The sequence below is a fragment of the Monodon monoceros genome, unplaced genomic scaffold (genome assembly GCF_005190385.1).
Source record: "Monodon monoceros isolate NGI ecotype Baffin Bay Population unplaced genomic scaffold, NGI_Narwhal_1 Super_Scaffold_14, whole genome shotgun sequence".
Lineage (NCBI taxonomy): Eukaryota > Metazoa > Chordata > Mammalia > Artiodactyla > Monodontidae > Monodon > Monodon monoceros.
In genome coordinates, this window is record NW_021703770.1 from 28409311 (window position 1) to 28430533 (window position 21223).

The 21223-nt window shown below is 42.0% G+C and overlaps 1 protein-coding gene across 6 annotated transcripts in view; it reads right to left on the reverse strand.

The window, feature by feature from the left end:
- The window catches only part of OXR1 (oxidation resistance 1), a 719190-nt gene that overhangs the window by 456476 nt on the left and 241491 nt on the right, over positions 1-21223 (reverse strand). For 3 of the 6 annotated variants that reach the window (XM_029222490.1, XM_029222488.1, XM_029222483.1), the window contains exons 9-11: positions 9392-9505; positions 5459-5608; positions 4015-4203 (exon numbers count right to left, since the gene is read on the reverse strand). The exons of 1 other annotated variant lie outside the window; for it this stretch is intronic. The gene's annotated coding sequence lies outside the window, so the exon portion shown is untranslated. Of the gene's footprint in view, positions 1-2091; positions 2180-4014; positions 4204-5458; positions 5609-9391; positions 9506-21223 lie in introns of those variants that run through there. 2 more of the 6 variants (XM_029222484.1, XM_029222486.1) reach the window with 2 other exon arrangements.

The window sequence follows — 21223 nt, forward strand, 5'->3', positions numbered from 1 at the left end:
TGAGTCTCCCCCCTGCAATTTGGATGTTCAGAATTATTTCTGATGTCTGAACACACAATCTCAGAGCCCAGCCCTCTGAGATATCTGGCAGACAGTAAGCACAGCTCTTGCTCTCCCTTCTTTGAGTCCTTCCACAGATGGCACAGGTTTCCAGAGTCTCCTTCATCCTCATTTCCTGTATTTGGTAAAGTCTCGCTTAAAATATGGCACGGAGGACAGGAAATAGCAAGCTGGATGGAGTCTAAGAAACCGTGGACATGGTGACAACTCCCGCTCTGCCGCCCCCTCCCCTCCAGTTTCAGATGTGTACGCTGTAGAAGCTTCTTCCCTTCTTGTGGTTGGTGGGTAAAATATTTGTTAGTCTAAGAGGCGCTTTTACATAAAGCTTTTGCCCTCAGGGCTTGTTTTTTCTACTAACCTGGTCTTTTTCTTTTTAAGTTACAATTACCTGTGGGAAACTCTGGGGAGACCCACCTCCCGAGAACCTGTAAGTGCTGGCTATTTGGAGCCATCACTGGGGTCCGCGGGGCAACATCACTGCGTCACCTGCAGGGGCAGCAGAGTGAACTGAGGACCCCCGGAGTGACGCCCCAGGGAAAGACTGGTGGATTCGGGAGCCCCTCTAACCAGCGGGACTCCTCGGATTCCCTCTGACAGAGGAGGGACAGCAGCGTCCTCCGGGGTACCGAATCAGAGGACAAGACCGGCGTCAGGTTTGGGACGTGCAGAAGTCGGGGGAAGAGGTTAGAGAAGAGCATCATTGGACGAGCAAAGAATGTGACCCTAGGGAAAGGAGGCAGAAGAGAGGCAGGAAAGCACGTTTCCTTTAATCCCCTCCCCGTGCCGCCTGTGGAGCCCTGGATCTCCTCGTCATGGAGACAGGCTGCAGCAACACACGCGACCCCGGGCGGGCAACACGCGCACAGGCGCGCACACACGCATACTCACACGCCCCGCCGCGAGTTGCACACTGCAGACTTCTGTCTGACTTCCCGGCCCCAAACACCGTACCTCCCGGATTCCTGTGGCCTAGAGCAGAAATCACCCTCCACCATCCCCTGAAACACACACATTCAGACCCTTGCACCCTGAGGGTGCCGGGAACCACTCAAGGGAAGCACTGGCAGCTCCCCTGCAAATGACTACCTTCCCGGTTGCTTAATCTGTCCAAATCTACAAGCTTGCCTAAAGCGAGCTGCCCTGTTAACAAGCGAGGTAGAAGATGAAGGAGGAGCCTGGCGTGCAAGTAAACCTCAGAGAACCGCTACTAATTCACTAGTCAGGGGGACCGCACGTAGTAGCCTCCAAGCCTTTCCTGAGCCTTTGAGCCCCAACAGCAGCCCCGTTCCTCCGCTCGATCTCTGCACCACTCCCCTCCTCCCCTCTACCCAAATCCCTCAGCGATTTTCCTACTGGCCCTTCCAGGCCACTTTCTGCCTCCATCCTCTGTCCAGCCAGTTCCCAACATTTGGCCTCGCGTATTCGCTTCGAAGACCTCGATCCAAGGCTGTCCCTCTCCATCATTATATCGCCCTGACCTGGTACAGACTCCCCAAATTATGTGAGTCCACTCGTTTCCCGGGGCCCACGGCCCCCTCCACCGGCGTCCTAAGCTCTGGTTCAAATCCGCTTTCCACGCGCCCCACTTTCCATCCATCTTCCCTCCCGCCCCTCCGGCCAGGACACGCTCACCCTCTACTATGCCTCCCACACGGCGCTCTCAACCCTGTCCCCCGGAGACACCCGGCTTTCCCTCTGCGGCTGTTCTCTGCCGGGAGCCCGCATCCCAAACCCATCCCGCACCAGCCCGCTCTCTCGCTGCGCGGTCCTTCCCTCTGCCCTAGTCGGCCCCCTCGGCCTCCGCCGGAGTCAGTTCAGACTTCCTGCTTTGCCGCCCCCGCCCCGCCCCCCACTAGAACATCCCAGTGGCCACCACTTTCAAATTGGCCAAGAGGCTCGCCGAGGCGCCGGGCACCTGGGGCAGCGGCCAGCCAGTTCTCCGGAGCGCCAGCCGTGCCTCCCGCCCGCCAGAGTGGGCTTCCCCGGGCCGTCAAGCCGTCGCCCCACCGCCCAGCCGCCTCACAAACTTACTTGCGGGTCGCCAGGAGGGGGCTGCGGTGAGCGGCGGCGGGCCCCGCGGCGCCTAGTGCGCCCCTCTCGGCTGGGCTGGGCGGCGCGGCGTCGGCGCTGCGCTCCTGCGGCCGCGCGGTGAATGGGCTCAGCCTGACGCAGCCTGGCTCTGCCACCGCTGCCGCCGAGGCCGCCGAGCGCTTCCAGACATGCTCAGTTTCCAGACCTGCCCGCGTGGACGCTACCAAGAGCGAGTGACTGTGGGGGGAGACAGGAGGGAGCCGCGGAGCGGCGGCCGCCCGCCGGAGGCTACCAAGCCGGAGGCCGGGAGGAAGGGGGGCGACGCGCCGCTAAAAATAGCTAGTGCTGAAGCCGCCGCTCGGGCTTAAAGCGCCCACCCACGCCGCTCGCGCGTCCCCGCCGCCAGGGACTTGGGCTCGGAACCTGAGCGAGCGCCCTGCTAGGTCCCTGCCGGCAGTCTGAACCCCACCCCGGGGGGAAAATGAGCTTCCCGCACAGGCACCAGAGGGTTTCGCCGGAACTAAGACCCACGCTTCCCTGATTTAGGGCTCCAGACTATCCGGCAACCCTAATTTCAGGTACTCGCCAAAGAAACGAAAGAAAGTTGGGTAAAAGCAATGAAAAAGCTCCGCGACTGCGAAATTGGCTTAGGACTTCTGGAGAAGAATTAAAGTTTTTTGGATACTTACTTTTACTGGAAGGAAAAAGGAGGAAAGGAGGGTGATGATCAATAGCCGGGAGAGGGGGCCAAAGGGTGGCAAGCGGCAGGCTGTAGGGGACTTTGGAAAGAGCTTCTAAAATTAAAATGTAGAATTCTTTTCAGAGCGTTTATGACTCCTCATTCCGCAGGGTTTTGCATAGTTCGCGGACACCCACCCTGACCTTGGTGATTTTGTTGTCCTTGTAATCTGAACTGTAATTTTTTTAACGCACGTTTTACCTCCATCCTTGCGCCTCCAGTCCGACTTTAAATTGCAAAAAGAAAAGGACGCAAACTGGAGATGAACGGATTCTGACACCTAAACTGGAACTGGGCCATTTGGTGACCCTGCGCAGAGAGGGGTCGGTCCTCTTGCCACGTCGGGCCAGGAAGCGTCCTAGGTGTCCTGAGCATCCGGCTCTTTCAGCCTCGAGGTCTCAGAGCCGCCTCACCTGCAAACAAACTATGCCCACTATTCATTTTCAGTGTATTCTACCTTAATTCCCGATAATCTACTTTTGAAAATTTTCGTCTCTTAAAATGAGAGTTACAAAAGTTTCCTGGGTCAAATTCCTGTCTTTATTTAACTCACCCCTCACAACCATCCCGTAAGAGAATCATTATTATTCCCATTTGACAGAAGAGGACGTTGAAGTTCAGAGACACTCATCTCTTGCCTGGAGTGATAGTGTTGAACCCAGAGCCCGCCTGACTAGAAACTTCCATGGTTTCCGCATAACCTATTCCCCTGAATCAACAGCTTTACCTGATAAGGGCAGAAAAAAAATAGATTTTTCTCTGTGGAGTGCTCAGAATAGGAAAATGCCAAATATGAATTTTGTTCTCCATTATTTTACCCCTAATTTCTTTCTCAACATTCACAGCTTAGATTGTGTGTATTCTATTAAAAGTGATGTGTTTCGTTTTTATTCATTCATTCAGAGAGAATTTACTGGGAATCTTCTAAGAACAATGCAGTCACTGGGGATGTACTTTATATCTCACAGTTCAGATTCTTTGCAAGCCTACTTTCGTTTGCCATTGTTACAAATTAATGCGGTTTTGCTAACCCTACTCAGTAATGTAGTTGTGCTTTTTCACAGAACTGAGTGGTATGTGTCTATCTGGACCAAGTTGTCCTCCCTCTTAAGTTTCCTCCTTCCCTCCCCACTGAAATTTAGTGCCATGTCTAGCCCAAAATAGTTGATTAGTTAATGTCTGACCTTTTACTTGCTAGTCTCCAGCTTCTTGACTCCTTCTTCCTTTAGTGTGTGCCTCCGATAGATGTCATCTCCAGGACTAGAGCCACTTTGTCATGACAACACCATTTTCCTGATTTTCCATGAGCAATTCATTGGGAAAATCAAAATGGAATTTCCCTTGGAGTATCAGCACAACTCACCCATTCCTTTCTGTAGGTAGTGAAAGAAAATGAAAAATATACTTTGTCTTCATCCCGGTTGTTTTTCTTCTTCCTTTCTCAGTAATTAATCTTAAGGTGGGTATGATTATCTGAACATCTTCATGCTATAGCATGCATACTAAGCATAATCATGAGACGGGCAGATTTTGATTTCACAGTAAAGACTATGATTTCCTACCCAAAGGTGTAGTTCAGAAACATATTGCATCCAGGATTCTTAATAGCAAGTGACAGAAACTCAACTCTAACTAACTTAGGCAAAAAAGGAAATTCCCTGGGCCATGTAACTCAGAAGTACAAGGGGTGGTTGGCCTTATCCGAGGCTTAACAACGTCAGCTAGAATGTGTTTCTCTCTCTCACTTGCTCTCAGCATTGCTTTCTGGTTTGGCTTCATTCTCCATCAGACTGTGTCTGACTGTGTCTGACTGACTCAGACTGTGTCCAGAGTCCACAGATGACAAAGTTTGCGATCTTACAAAGAGAGCAAACGTTGTGTTCTGATGAGCAGGTCAGTCTTTGTCAAAGGAGCCTGGTTGGCTATCCTTGTGCATCCTCTAGGGGAAGAAACCTCTCAAAAGGAAATAAAGTATCCAGTCAGCGGAAGAAGGGATAAGGGATGCTTGCAAGATAGAAATAATAGGTATCCACCACAGGCAGGTTTCCCCATAGAACAAAAAGGACAGCAAGCCCGTGGTGGGATATCGGTTGATTTGAGTTATTCAGAAAAGAGCAAAAGGATAATGATGCTTAGAAGTGATTTTTCCTATCTCTTTTTAGGAAGAGGTGCTTTGATTTGCCTGCCTAAGGGTAGCAGTTAGTCCCTCTCCGTTGCCTTTTCGTCTTTATTTCGGGGCCATAGATACTTCCAAGGTGGTGCCACTCGTTAAAGTCTTCTAATGAGCCTTCAGTCAGCTGAGGCCTCCAGTAGATAATCTGTCTCTATGGGAAAAGGACATTTTCCATATTCTTAAAGCCCCTTCTTTCTTTTTTTATTTAACATACCTGATAATTATGTAAACCATTTGACAATAAAAAGTGAGATATTTCTCTTTTGCCTCCAATCCTGAACATATAGAGGAGAAATGTTGACCTTCTTATAGTAAATGTATTATGTCTTCATATGGATCACTGCAATTCGCTTGTTCCCCTTTTTAGTATTTGTTTATGAATAAATGAATGCAATCGATGAATCACTTCATTCAAACTGCATTTTATAGTTATATTAAAATCATCAAATCCATACCTTTTCCTTAATCTTCCTCATTAACTTCTTTGCACATGGTCTTCTAAGGACTCCTCACTCAGCATTTCTCACACAACACCTTCTTTTATTTTTATTTTTTTAACATCTTTATTGGAGTATAATTGCTTTACATTGTTGTGTTAGTTTCTGCTGTATAACAAAGTAAATCAGCTATACGTATACATATATCTCCATATCCCCTCCCTCTTGCATCTCCCTCCCACCCTCCCTATCCCACCCCCCTAGGTGGTCACAAAGCACCAAGCTGATCTCCCTGTGCTATGAGGCTGCTTCCCACTAGCTATCTATTTTATATTTGGTAGTGTACATAAGTCCATGCCACTCTCTCACTTCATACAGCTTACCCTTCCCCCGCCCCGTGTCCTCAAGTCCATTCTCTACATCTGTGTCTTTATTCCTGTCCTGCCCCTAGGTTCTTCAGAACCTTTTTTTTTTTTTTAGATTCCATATCTATGTGTTAGCATACGGTATTTGATTTTCTCTTTCTGACTTACTTCACTCTGTAGGACAGACTCTGGGTCCATCCACCTCACTACAAATAACTCAATTTCGTTTCTTTATATGACTGAGTAATATTCCATTGTATATATGTGCCACATCTTCTTTATCCATTCATCTGTCGATGGACACTTAGGTTGCTTCAATGTCCTGGCTATTGTAAATAGAGCTGCAATGAACATTGTGGTACTTGACTCTTCTTGAATTATGGTTCTCTCAGGGTATATGCCCACTAGTGGGATTGCTGGGTCATATGGTAGTTCTATTTGTAGTTTTTTAAGTAACCTCCATACTGTTCTCCATAGTGGCTGTATCAATTTACATTTCCGCCAACAGTGCACGAGTGTTCCCTTTTCCCCACACCCTCTCCAGCATTTATTGTTTGTAGATTTTTTTTTAAACATCTTTATGGGAGTATAATTGCTTTACAATGGTGTGTTAGTTTCTGCTGTATAACAAAGTGAATCAGCTATACGTACACATATATCCCCATATCTCCTCCCTCTTGCATCTCCCTCCCACCCTCCCTATCCCACCCCTCTAGGTGGACACAAAGCACCGAGCTGATCTCCCTGTGCTATGTGGCTGCTTCCCACTAGCTATCTATTTTACATTTGGTAGTGTATATATGTCCATGCCACTCTCTCACTTTGTCCCAGCTTCCCCCTCCCCGTGTCCTCAAGTCCATTCTCTACATCTGCATCTTTATTCCTGTCCTGCCCCTAGGTTCTTCAGAACCTTTTTTTTTTTTTTTTTAGATTCCATATATATGTGTTAGCATGTTTGTAGATTTTTTGATGATGGCCATTCTGACTGGACACCACACCTTCTTAATCCATACTTCTGATTATTCCTCTTTTCCTAGTTCTCCTTTATCTCACCAGTGCAGTTTTTGTCCTTCTCTTACATCACTCTCCCATTTGCTTTCATTATCTATATACTTGTTTTTCCTCCCCCACTGAAACACAAATTCATGGAGGATTGGAACTATGGCAAATTTATATATGTGTGTATTTTTATCTTCTCCATTGTTCGATAGATGTTCGCTGATGCATTAATGGATTATAAAGGGAGGTGAATGTTTAGATCTGAAACAATGGGTCTAAGCACAAAGTCCCTAGTTTCATGAACTGGAGAAAGGATGGAGGGGGCTGATGCTGGGGGTAGGATGACATGGCATGTAGGCTTTGCCTGTCTCACCATTTTGTCTGGGGATAGCTCAGTGTAGCCCCTTCTTCCCTCCTTGATGTTTTCTAACCAAACTTCTTGGTAACTTGAAGTTGGAATGCCTTCAGTATGATCTGTGCCACACTGCCAAGCATCTCTAATTTTCCCAGATATTGGCACTGACCTCTGAGCATATTCTGCCTCTATTACATAGAAAGAGCCCATTTTAGACACTTGGACACTGGGCTGCCTCTCCCTTGCACTTCTTTCATACTAAATTTGCTTTTAGAAAATCAGAACTAAATTAGGAATGTGAAGTAATTCATAATTGAGCTCTTTAAGAGAAATGGAAATATCATGATGGCTTCGTTGAAGAGCTATTAAAAGCTTGTCTTTTTATACCTATTATTTTCCCATTGTGAAAAAAATATATGAAATGGAGAATTAAATGGGAGTAATCAAAGTCATTAATGCCCAAATTATTCTTTCATTTCATGACCATAGATAAATGTCATAACAGATCAACTAGTGATATGCACTAAAGATATAAATGTTCATTTCCCCCTCTCTCTGCACTTCAAGGCTAAAACTGCTCTAGGTAATAGTCATGGGACATTAAGGATGCTCATAATATATGTGAATCAAAGATACTTCTTGACTAAAAGACTTAGCTCTGATGGCCCTTTCCTCTGGGAAAAAGAATGTGGATAATTATGCACTTCAAATATCAGGCTGCTCTTTTCTTGCCTCTAATTCTAACACAAACATGACTTAGTTATTGAACAAGCAGCAAGGTCTTGTTAAAGCTGCAACTCTTTTCACTTCTCATTGAGTCCAATGCTACAATAATAAATATTCTTAACATGTGATCTCAGATTTTCAAGTATTGTCAAGAAATTCATGACCATTAATTTATTTCCATAATACATTTGAATATAATAGATACAAAATACTAACCTGCATCAGTTAATAATAATAATATCCAACATTTATCAGTATTTCTATGTCTCATTCTCCAGTAGGCACTCACTTTGCATACTTTTTATCATTTAATTCTCATAGCCATCCAGTGAGGTAGTATGTTACTTGGCATCTTTTTAATTGTACATATAGAAATCCAACCTAAACTAGTTTAGGTGAAAAGGGAGATTTTCTGGCACAATAGTGGTGCCCCCCAGAAGGCAGGGGGCTTCTCTGAACCTCAGGATGTGGAAATACTATCATGATGCTGTCCATTTCTCATCAACTTCTCTCTCCTGTGTCAGCTTTATTACCCACCTTGCAGACAGCCTTCCTTACAACCTGCATAGTCCAAGGATCCCTCCTTTAAATATATATTGAATCTATTCCACTTGTTTTAGCTTTAAAATTCCCAGAGAACTTAGTGACTTGCTTCCATAGAATAGAATATGGAAACGGGAAAGTAGCAACCTTCTAGTGGATACCGCCTTAACCAAGTGATGAAGGTTAACGTCACCAGTGATGTCACGTGGATTTTTTTTTACCTCCTGATACAATGTGATAAGAAGGGCACTCATCTCTGTAGAATTATTTCCCCAAAGTTACAATTCTACAAAATATCAAACTCAAAATGAGTGGCATTCTGTAAAGTACCAGAATGGTATTCCTCAAAACTGACAGTCATAAAAAACAAGGAAAGGTTAAGAAACCGTCACATACCAAAGGAGACTAAGGAGATATGACAGCTAGTTGTACCCTGGATTGGGTCCAGGAACAAAAAGAGGAAATTAATGAAAAAATTAATTGGATCTAGAGTTTAGTTAATAGTAATGAGCCACATGCCTACATAATACAATATTTGGCTGTTATAAAATTATATCAGCAAGATCCAGGGGAAGGAAAGTGTGTGTGTGTGTGTGTGTGTGTGTGTGTGTGTGTGTGTGTGTGTGTGTGTGTGTGTGTGTGTGTGTGTGTGTGTGTGTGTGTGTGTGTGTGTGTGTGTGTGTGTGTGTGTGTATTCTGAGGTTGCTAGCCCAGGGAAGAAAGAGGGACATAATTTATCAATGTGGGGGTAATTATCAGAGAGTCTGCGTTTGATGTACAAGCTTGAATAGGTGGGAAAGGTTCTAATGGTTTGTTCACTTGCTTATCTAAATCCTGGTCTTGACAGGTACTATACTGAATGAAGCTGAGATGCTAGAAGTTCCTGTGTATAATATAAAGGGTATGTGAGAGGTTATGGAGCTAGGGATATTAGAGTGACATTATCAAGGAGGATTGGCTTACCTACTCCCTACCGGTCCCTGAGAAGACTATTCTTCCATCAAGACACTGACTGATGCATTGTCTCTCCTCTTTGGCCACGAATGAAGGTAGGAGATGTTGACACTGAAATGGTTTCTAGGATTTAATGGAAATAAAGGATTATCAGGGTGGAGGAGGCAGGTAGCAACTTAACCACCAGAGTCAAGGTGGGTGATTCTCATAGTGGATGATAAGGCTGAAATGGTCACAGAAAGTGGGACACACAGTGATCTTTGGAATTGGCTAAAAAGTCATGGTCTCTTTTGGACTGGATACTTGGATATCACACTAAGGTCCTGCTTAATCTACAGGTAGTTTCTGTCATGGTGAAAATGGACTTGACTTAAATCACAGTAGAAAAATCATGGCTCTTCACTTAATTTCCGGACCTGAGTTAGAACACTGGAGTCTGGGTACACTCAGAGAGGGATCCTCCATCACAAGTACTTAATTCTTTCTCCTCATTTTCCCCCAAAGGACCTGCAATTATTTACCAGAGTGACTATCACAGGAAAAGGGAAATACCCAGATCTTTCTGGGGATTGTTGCATTCTAATTCTAGCCCAGAGTGCACTGTGGTCCGCTGGCAGGGGATAAATAGAAATTCTGTTCTTAATCAGTGTCACAAGGGGCGCTGTGGTTCTGCAAACCCATTCTGTACTTAATTTTCCCCTTCCTGAGTGAAGAGTTAGAATACATACACTCAGCAGCTGTTATTAACTCTCTGACTTTACCATGCAGGCTTTCAAGGCAGAAAATCACCCCTCAAAACACACAAACAAACCAAAATACTCCCCAAAGACCTAGACTTTAACCTCCCTAGCAAAGTAACAAGAAGTGAGCCAAAGCAACATCACGTCGCTAGAGGAATCATAGAGAAAAGTGTTACCAGCGAACACTTGAAGGTTGCAAGGGTAGTGACTGCAATCACATCCCCCATTTAACTCACCTGTTTAATTTATGCACAAGCTATATGGATACTGGAAAAAGACAGAGGCTTCTCAAAAGCTTAATTAGGTGATCGCACCAACTGCAGTTGATTTTTCAAAGGTGACCTCATTACTGGAACAACTCAAGACAGCCCCTGACACCTGGTATGCATCTATTTATTGGCCAGATGTGTTTTTCATTGTCTCTATAAACACAAAACTGCAGAAGGTATTCGATTTCTTTATTTGATAGAAAAGCAGGACAATTTACTCTCTTGTCTCAGGGCAAGATCAACTCTCTGGTTCTGCACCATAACATATAATCCAGAGGTCCCTTGACTATGTCATCATCCCCCAGGTTTCATGCTGGACAACTACACTGATGACACTCTCCTAGTGGGATCTGGTGATCAGAAAATAGGAGGTGTACTAGTTGCCTTGATAAGACATCCGGGAGATAGGGAGTTAGATTCAGATAAAAACTCCATATATGTAAGTATGTATTTATGGATATATGTACTTATTATCCAGTTATTTATTTAATGTTGCTCCTCTTGACTAGAATGTACGTTCCAAGAGAGTAAGGATTGTGTCTACCTTGTTGATCACCATATTCCCAGCACAATCTTGGCACCTAGGATAAATGAATGTTCAGTGGATAGATATGTTCTTTAATGCACACCCTCTCGTAAAGAATGGTGAGAATTTTATAACAGCTATCTTCTTCAGCTAGAGATGAAGTTTTTACTGCTAGACATTATAATTCAGAAAGGTTTTGAATTGTGCTAAAACAAGATTGGATGTGAAATCATTCGGAGGATGAAGCATGGTTTGGAATAGGTAATAAACATTATAAATGTCCTTAAATCTCAGTGACTTGTGTTTGGAAGAATTTCCATTTATGTAAACGGACAGAATAATTACTGACTTAAAGAGATGCTAAGAAGATACTGGTCACATAGGGCAATTATGATATCCTTTTGTGTATTTGTTGTTCATTTTACCACTCAGTATTGAGCAAACAGTTTGTGAAACACCAAAATGATGCATATTTAATAAGACAGGAGGTCAAGGGAACAAAAGAAAGAAGAAAAAATGAAACATCAGTAAGACACTATTTTATATGAAATTTTTAAAGAAGTCATTAAGGAGGGAAATATGTAATGTTTTTGGCTTATCCAAATAACAGTTGGTGAAAATTTTTGGGTTTTACTATTAAAATTAAAATTGTGTTGATTTGAAACTTCTAGGGTAAGATGGAATGAGAAGAGACTCCTTCCTCAATAACAAATATGCTATTTCTCTGTTATGCTAACAGAGAAAAATCTACACAGGAAACCAGGAATGGGTCACTTACACGCCATATTTTGCTACTGCAGTTCAGATGAATTTGCTTCACCTATCCACCTCCCATCATCTTTCTGGAATCACTAATACGCCATCCCCACCACTCAGAGGTGGACTGGATGCTCTTCCTAAATACTCTCAATTTATCATATCCTACTCATTCCTCTCTAATACTTCATGGTTGCCGTTGACTAATTTCTCATCTGATACCCAAATTGAGAGAAGGGGTATATCTTATTTCAGATAATACCTCCAACACTTGCACAGTGCCTAGGCACAAAGTAGCCTCCAATAAATATGGATTGAATGAACAAGGACACTCTCTCTACAGAGCATTGTCCCATATTTGAGGGAGGAGGAACTGATCTTGATGATATTTTTAATTCAGAGAAGCAAATGTGGAGGTGAGGATTGACCATGAAGTTAAAAGGCCCATATCCTGGACTTATACTTTCTTCTGAGGACCCATTCAGCACCAGGAGAAAGCCTTGTATGTTGACTGTAGTGCAAACTCTCGTACAATAGAGGAAGGAGTGCAGTGAGAGGGTTTTTGAAGGCGTTCCCTGTTGTAGCTATAGAAATAATCATGTTCTTTCCTCCACTTCCAGAGGTTGTTAAAAAACTTTTTTTTTTCTTTTAGGGTTGGTACTTTTTATGTCCTGTCTGCCCCAAGACTCTAAGGCCCTATAGTTTTTTAATGTTGTAAATAGTATTGCTATTTTAATTTTGTTTTCAACTGTTTGTAGCAAGTATATAGAGATGCAGTTTCTTTTGTATATTAATCTTGTATCCTATAAACTAACTTATTAGTTCTTAGTAGCCTTTTAATAGATTACTAAGGATTTTATATGTAGAATGTCCTGTCATCTGCAAATAGACAGTTTTACTTCTTTCTTTCCAATGCACGTCTTTTTTTTTTCTTTCCTTAATGCTGTGGCTAGAAATTGAATTACAGTGATGAATAGAAGACATGCTTGCCTTTTCTCAATCAAATAAAGTATAGCCTTAGGTATACCATCAAACATATAATGTAGTATGATATTTTGTCAGTATTGAAAATTTATTATGGATTGTGAAATACATTGATCGAGCTTTTGAAATCTGGATCTAACTCTTCAACAGAGGCTATAGTGGAATAGTTTCTCCTGGAATAATATTAATAACACCTATTAGTCACTGAAAATGTATGAGTTTCCAGTCTAGTTCAGTGGCTAACAGAGGAGATGGTTTTATCTAATCCTTACAGTTACCTTAGGAGGTAGTTATTTTTATGTCTCAGAAATGTTAAATAAATATCCTAAAGTCACAAGATCACTTATTGTAGAAATTCAAAGCCTAAGCTGTGTGACCTAAGGCCAATGCGTATTTTTTAAAAACCACCATACTGTGCTGTTTCCTAGAAAACTAACTGGTTGCCAACATTGCCTGCGTAATCTACTTGAAGATGTGCTATGGAACAAAAGAATGATGACTAGGAAAAATAATCCCTCAAGAATGATGAAATTTTAGTCACAAAGTGTTGGCATTAAAACTATTTAGATATATAGAGCTAACTCTAGGTAGTTGTTCTACATATGGTTACAAAGTTAATTTTAAATGTGTTTTTTACCAGGAAGATACAACATGTAGCAGAAATAGATGACAGAGATTACAATTATATAAATGTTCCATTTTCTATGAAAGAGCATTTAGAACATTTTGGTCTTTCAGATAGATAATAGAAAGAATGAACGAATAATAAACCAGAATTCTGAAGTGGCGATCTCTGGATTGTGAAGTTATGTCTCATTTATCTCATTATAATTTTCTATATTTTTAAAAACAATAAGAAAGAAAAACTTTACTATAAAATTATATTTCCTTTTTGATGCCGTGAAAGACTCAAAGCACTGGAAATATGTAGCAGCTATGATTTTTATTCCAAAAATGCATCTGTGCAGGAGATGTTTCCTTTGAGTCAACGTAATCCAACCAAATCTCCCACCCTGCAGGGCTAATGGGAATTGTAGCCTTAGACACACCTTGAACTCTCCCTACAACAGAATTCTGCAACAGCCCTGAATGTTGTATTGACAACACAGCATCTGAAGGTCCTACTTTTCATTGATCTACACTGGTTACTGCTCAACCAGCTAGTGTCCAGGAAGATCTGGGTCCTTGAAGGTCAAAGAGCTCTCACTATCTTGCCACCTAGCATGTAAGAAACTGCCATTTTCTTGAGGTCCCGCTCTTCATAAAATTTATGGTTCTCGGGCTTCCCTGGTGGCGCAGTGGTTGGGAGTCCGCCTGCCGATGCAGGGGACACGGGTTCGTGCCCCGGTCCGGGAAGATCCCACATGCCGCGGAGCGGCTGGGCCCGTGAGCCATGGCCGCTGAGCCTGCGCGTCCGGAGCCCGTGCTCCGCAACGGGAGAAGCCACAGCGGTGAGAGGCCTGCGTACCGCAAAAAAAAAAAAAATTTTGGTTCTCTCCTGCTCCCTGGGCCAGAGGGAGCTCATCCTCTCTCTGCTCTTTCCCTCAACTCCCTCAAAGCACTTACCTCTCCTCCTTTTCCCTTGTGGGATAATTCTCTTTTCAGTTAAGGCTTTCACAAAAGATAGGAAGAGATCTTGTCTTTGGACATTAAAAAAAAAAAAAAAAAAAATCTCCATTTTGTTCTTTCTGATGCGTAGACAGCCAAAGATTTTTGGCAGTTAGTGGCAGAGAAAAACTTTTAGCTAGGTGCTGGAGTTGAAAGGAGCTCACAGCCCAGTTGGGAAGATACACCACCATATGGATAAATAATCAGCCAGAGAGCGCCAGTGCATAACTTAAGTACAAACTGGTGATCTTGGTTTTATTGTCATCTCTTTCGCATGTCTTTAAATCTTTTCTACATCTTTTTACTTCTCCCTCCTTTATCTGGGCTTTTCACCCCGCCTCATGTCCTCAGTCAGTATCCTCAGTCTTTTCCCCCAAATGGAGGCAGACAGATTTCCTCCTTCCTACACAGTTTACTCAGTGGGTATGTCAGAGAGATTTTGTCTGTCTCACAAGGCAAATCAGAATTTTGAAATGTCAGGTAGACAGATGTGTTAAATGTTCTTTCAGGTAGAGAAAGAGAGATGTGAACTAAATTCACAACAGAATTTAGTTCTATTATGTTCTAGTGAGTATAAATCTCATAAATTACAGTTCTGAATTATTTCAATAAAACTCTGTCCTTTTCAAGGTTTCTCAAGAACACCCCCTTGTTAAAAAAGTAAAGCGATACCACAACACAGTTGGCTTGCTCTCTCATTTCATCCTCTGAGTTGTCAATTTTATGAGCATTTCTTCTCTAAATGTGCCTTCTTTAATGAAAGGAACCTAAGTCTTTCCTAAACAAGCTAGTTTGTCCAGTACAGCATAATCTCATCTAGCTTTTCTAGTCACCTCAGTATCTGTCTTTTTAATCCACCAGAGAAAAAAAATGTAGAGGAAGGAAAAGAATAAGGAAATATATAACTATTCACACTCCTCTAACATCAGAAGATTGGAATGAAACACAGAGAAAGCCATTTAACCCCTTTCTTTCCCCCAAATATTTCCTTATGCTCACCTTTCTTATGACTCATTGTTATAATTTTAAAGCAGACATTGATTCTTAACATTTCCTATTTTCAAGAGCTCAAGAACACATGAATAGTGTATACTAAATGCATATTGAAATATGCTTCGCTGTTGTGAGCTGAAAGAAGCTTTCTCCTTGGACATCACAGATTTAGGGTCAAAAGACTCGGGTTCTAATTCTCACTTCTCTTCCTAGACAAGTGATGTTATAGGAGTGACAGCTACTCTGTGTTTCAGTTTCCTCATTAGTAAGAAGAGGAAAAGAATAGCATCAAGTTCCCAGGATTGTTGTGAGGGAAAGAAGAGGTACTACAATGGTTGCAGAGTCTGTAATACAGAAAGTACATATCTGGAATTTTAAAATGCGTTCTTGACTATAAAGTAAACGAGAAACTAGTTTATGAATCATATTTCGAGGTTTGGGATTTGTCTATACGTTTTCCTCTCTTTGGGTGTGTATCAGATGCCAAGAGGCAGTACCCGAAGAGCTTTGGGGAGAGTCTTTTGAAACTAGCAAAGTTCTTTGAAGTGCCCTCTGCCAAACATATGAGTTGCTTCTACCATTTCTTGACTTTGACGTCTGCTCATAAGCTAACTTTAATATCTTTTGGTGTTTTCCATTCAATTCCAAATGGTCAGCTACCCTTTGCTACCCTTTATTTTCCCCTCCTGACTTTGCGTGTGCTTGCCCAGGACAAATAGCTTTGCTCTTCTTGCCTTCAGAAATTACCCTGGCAGTGTTGTCTGGCAGAGTTCAGGACTGTGCTCTCCAAAGGAGCTTGGGAGGTAATTTAAAAGCCGTTTTGGAGGCAGAGCTAAGGGATCAAGTGTTAGTAAGACAATAATATTAAAGGCTAGCACTTTATAACTAGCTTTTTGTACTTGTTTACTTATTGGATTCATTTAGCTCTTTTCCACAACAGAAAGCAAGTTTCTGGAAATTCTTCACTCCTAAAATGCAAAAGAAACCCTATTTGAATTTTAAAAGACAACAAAAGGCTTAGAGTGGTACTAAGATAGTGTTTGCACTGACTACATTTGTTTGTTTATTTATTCTTCCAATTTTAGGTAAGAATTTAATAAAGGAAATGCATTAGATGCTGTGTGGGTACAAAATTGAATCAGATGTAGACTATGTCTTAAGAAGCATTACATGTTGAATAAAGAACAAAAATGTTAGAAAAAAGTGAAATATTAGAGAAATAAAGTCTCATGGGAGTTTAAAGGAAGCGGAGATTATTTCTAGCTGCAAAAATCCAGAAAGCCTGCATGTAGGAGGTAGTTGTCTATTTCTTCTTTCATTGTAAATTGGTATTTTGTCATGGAAAAAAAATTCAGTGAAGGCTAAGAAATGAAGAAATGCCAAAGGATAAGTACAAGGAAATAAATGTAATGAAATAAAACTTTTACCTCCAAAGTTTAGCAATGGAAAGGTGAACTGGTGAAGTTTGCTGCAAGCGAGAAGCTCAGCTGTAGCTTAATAAAGGCAATGCCTTGGGCCATAAAACCATAAAGCCCAGAGGAATGTTAATTTCATGCATAACTGGATACAGGTGCTCAAACAATGTCATCAGGCTCACCTGATGTCATCTCTCTCAACCTGTTGGCTGTGCTTTCTTTTGTATTAGCTTTAAATTCAGGGAAGCTCTTTACACAGTGGTCATAATGGCTGCTGGTTATTCTAAGCTTTATGCAGCCAGGTAATCAGGTACAGTGGAAAAGGTGTCTGTGCTGCTTGTTTGGGTCCTTTTTGACAAAACGTGGGTTTTGCCTATCCCTAAGCCAATTACTATGGCCCGGGGAAGGTGGTTCTCTGACCAAGTCTGCATTATGTGTGCGCCCTTACAGCCTGAGAATGGGGTCAACCCCAAAGTACCCCTCAGGCTGAGAATCGAGAGAGGTAGTTCAGCAGGAAAACCAGGGTGCTGTGACTAGCAGAAGGATGACTGAATGGTGGGGCAGCAGGAACACACTCTATGCCATTACCAAGGGGAAACTCCAGGTCCGGGGGGGAGAGCGTCTGACTAAGCAGCCGTGACTGTCCCCCGGTCACTGCAGTCATCTTTCTGGCTCTGCACACTTCCTTCTTTGACACTCTGGTTAGAGCATATTTTTTAAAAAACAAGCAAAACTCGATTGTGTGTCTTTAGCACAGCTGAAGCCAACTGAGTCTTTAAAAAAAAAATAAGAAAATGAAAGGAAATGAAACTGTTAAAAGATAAACTGAGGCATATTAAAATTTTTGTTTATTTGAGCAAAGCTCAAATTGGTTGTCCTTGGGTTTCACTTTCTGACCTTGAGGCATTTACAAGCTTAGACTGAGGTTTGTTTTGGTGGATCACCACAGCATGAGAGACACCTCAGTCTAATAGGCCTCCTTGTTTAATTAATTTAACAATACAAAGGAATATAAAATTAGTACTGTATTACAAAATAAAAATTTCTCTTTTAAGAAAATCATCGAGTAGGGGAAAATACTGGTTGCCAGCATCCCTTTCCTGATTCCTTCTTTCATGATAATACCCAGAATTTTGTTCCCATACGCTCATCTCTCCAATAGCGTCCCGGTACCTCAAAGGAAGCTGACTGCTTCCTTGGCAACAGAGGAACTGACATAAATGTCCTCACCGAAAGGCATGAGACCTCGCTGAGGTGTGAGGAAGGATTTCCTGGGTTTTCTGGAAAGATGTTTCTCCCTTTTTAAGCATAAGCCTCCAGAAGAAACACTCTTTCTTTTTAGAACATGGTGTGGAGACATTAAAACTTGGTTTTGTTACTATTACTTTGTTCCCAGAAGGGAACCCTCCTCTCTCTCCGTCCCCTCCTCCTCCTTTCCTCCTTCTCTTCCTCTTTTTACTTCTTCCCTTCCTTTTTTACTCCTTTTTCTCTTCATTGAACAACAACAACAAGGTCAAAACCAATGGAGGGGGCTTCCCTGGTGGCGCAGTGGTTGAGAATCTGCCTGCCAATGAAGGGGACACGGGTTCGAGTCCTGGTCTGGGAAGTTCCCACACGCCGCGGAGCAACTAGGCCCGTGAGCCACAACTACTGAGCTTGTGCTCTAGAGCCCATGAGCCACAACTACTGAGCCTGAGCGTCTGGAGCCTGTGCTCCGCAACAAGAGAGGCTGCGATAGTGAGAGGCCCGCGCACAGCAATGAAGAGTGGCCCCCCGCTTGCCACAACTAGAGAAAGCCCTCACACAGAAACGAAGACCCAACAGAGCCAAAAATAAAAATAAATAAATTAAAAGAAGGCTCAACATTAAAAAAAAAAAAACAGAACCAATGGAGAGTTATGTCTAAAATATACTAGCTTTTATATACTGGCTTATCTAGTCTGAGTGCTACCTGAAAAAGGAGCAGCCTCAAAGCGTGCAGCAAGACAAAAACCATGGTGCTTATTCCCCATGCTGCCAGGTCACTTGATTTTATGTTTAGAGCTCAATCAGTGTGATGTGATTGTTTCATGACAGATTAGATTTGGGCTATTCATTCACAAAGATCTTCAAATTCCATTGGTCAAAACATTTATCATGGACACATCCATTTCTGCAGGTTTTTCTCCCTTCAGCTAGATTAATTACCCAATTACCCACATTTAAGTAAAAACAATTATCTACCTTTTTATAAATAGTTTCATGATAGAGGTTCTTTAGGGCCATAGTCTTAGAGGTAGAATACCTTACTTCCCTTGGCTTTCTCTTTTGTTAGAGTCACTGTGGATAGCCACATGTCAATTACTGTATCTGTTTGAATGTTCAGAGCCTGACTGACATCACGGAAGTGGAGAGTGGAACAGAGTGTGAAAGGTCAGGTCAAAATTCATTTTGCTTTGTAATGATGAAGGGGTAGGACAGCTGAAGTGATTGTTTGCTCACTCCTCTCAGATAATACTGACTGTGCTCTGTGTTTTTCCACTAGTGTGAAAATTTGTCAAAAGCTTGATGAGAATAAATAGGATCGAGCAAAATTGATACCTGGAAAGAAAACACTCCTCTACACCATGAGTCTCTCTTTGCACCTATGAAAATCACATACTACGAAACCCAGTTATGCCTATATGAAAACGTAGCTGGGGCACCCGTTAAATCTACAGCATAGCTTCATGCTGACAGTGCAGTTTTTAATAATGAATCAAGATACGCTCACTTAGAATAACCTGTAGTTTTTCACATTCTGGGGACTTGTTTTCTTTCCAAACAGTATAAATAGTTTCTGTACATGACATCATGCAAATATTTGAACCATACATGGGTTTTAAATGAAGTTTGTGTTATTGTGGTTTTAACCCTTTATTGCCTTGATTTTTGTTTTGGTTGTTCATGTTGTAGTCTTCACATTAAACCCTGTGATGGTTAATTTTGTGTCCATTTGGGCAAGCAACAAGAGTGCCTAGATAAACATTGTTCTGGGTGTATCTGTGAGGTGTTTCTGGATGAGATTAACATTTGAATCCTTGGACTCTGTAAAGTAGTCTGCCCTCCCCAAAGTGGTTGAGCATCATTCAATCCAGGGAGGCCTAAACAGAACATAAAGGTGTAGGAAGGAGGAATTCAGCCCTTTTTCCTGTTTCACTGACTGAACTGGAACATCTCATCTTCTCCTGCCCTTAGACTGGGATTTACACCATCAGCTCCTCTGGTTCTCAGGCCTTTGGACTTTGAGTGAATTACACCACTGGCTTTTTGGGGTCTCTCACTTGCAGATCATGAGACTTCTCAGCCTTCATCACTGCATGAGCCACTTCCTCATAATAAATCTCAGTGCCTCTCTCTCTCTCTCTAACCCTATCCCCCCCATCATATGTGTGTGTGTGTGTGTGTGTGTGTGTGTGTGTGTACATACATATTCTCTGGAGACCCCACTAATACAAACCCTGTACAACAATTTTCCACAGCCTGTTCCCTGGACTCTGAGGTCTGAAGGAAACTACTACATTCTCGCTGGAAGAGGAAAGTTTTCCAATGTCTAATAAGTTTAGGAAACATCAGGCATTACAAGACAAAGAAGCTTCTTTACTTCAGCACTCTTTGAAGACTCCACTAAGCTAACATGCATAAAGACTCCCATGGGTCTACACGAGGGTGGATCTAATATGAACCATTTCCCTAACTTATTTTATCACCAAAGTTTTGGTAATGAACCTCTTATGGAAGTATTGTTCCTTAGAACACTTTGTGGCAACAGATTATTGCAAGGCCTTCAGGAAGTGAGAAGAATTACGGATGGTGACATGCTTGTTTCCTTTTGGCCCTGACCTTTGGAGTCTCTAGCAAGTAGGTAAATTCTGTACCTCCAACTTCAACTACTCCATTTTCTTGTTTCCTGCCAGCTCAAAGTTCCATATAAAAAAGTCATTATCAAAATGTCACACTCTAATAGTTCATAGCAATTTAGAAAAAGTCTTGTAAAACAATACATACTTTTAGAAGTTTGAAGTCACCAAGAATTTTTTAAAGAGAAAGAAATGAAAATTTCAAAAAGACTTATGAATTTTAGGAACAATGTACTTTAATTATTTGCAATTTATTGGAAATCATGAAGGTGATCTGTGGTGACATGGTCTCTAAAGTATGTTCTGAAGAATTTCACAACCATTGTGTGTAGAGAGAACTGCCACTTTAAACTTCTAATGATTTTTGAAATAAGTCAGATAAATATCCTGCATTTTCACACTGAAACTCAGAAAGAATATTTACCAAATAATTTTTAAGAGATTTTTTTTTAAGTTAAGATTATTTTAGCATCTTTGCAAATATAGACCTTGCTGCCAGATAGTTGTACTTTCTCAGAATTTTACTTCACACTTCATTTATTCATACATTCACTATTCATATGGAATGATATATACATGAGAGAAATTTTTATTAGCATACTTCTTGTGAATTCAAAAATAATCATTTCTATGCATTCGTTCTAGCATAATTTCCTCTTCTTCCCCTGAGCT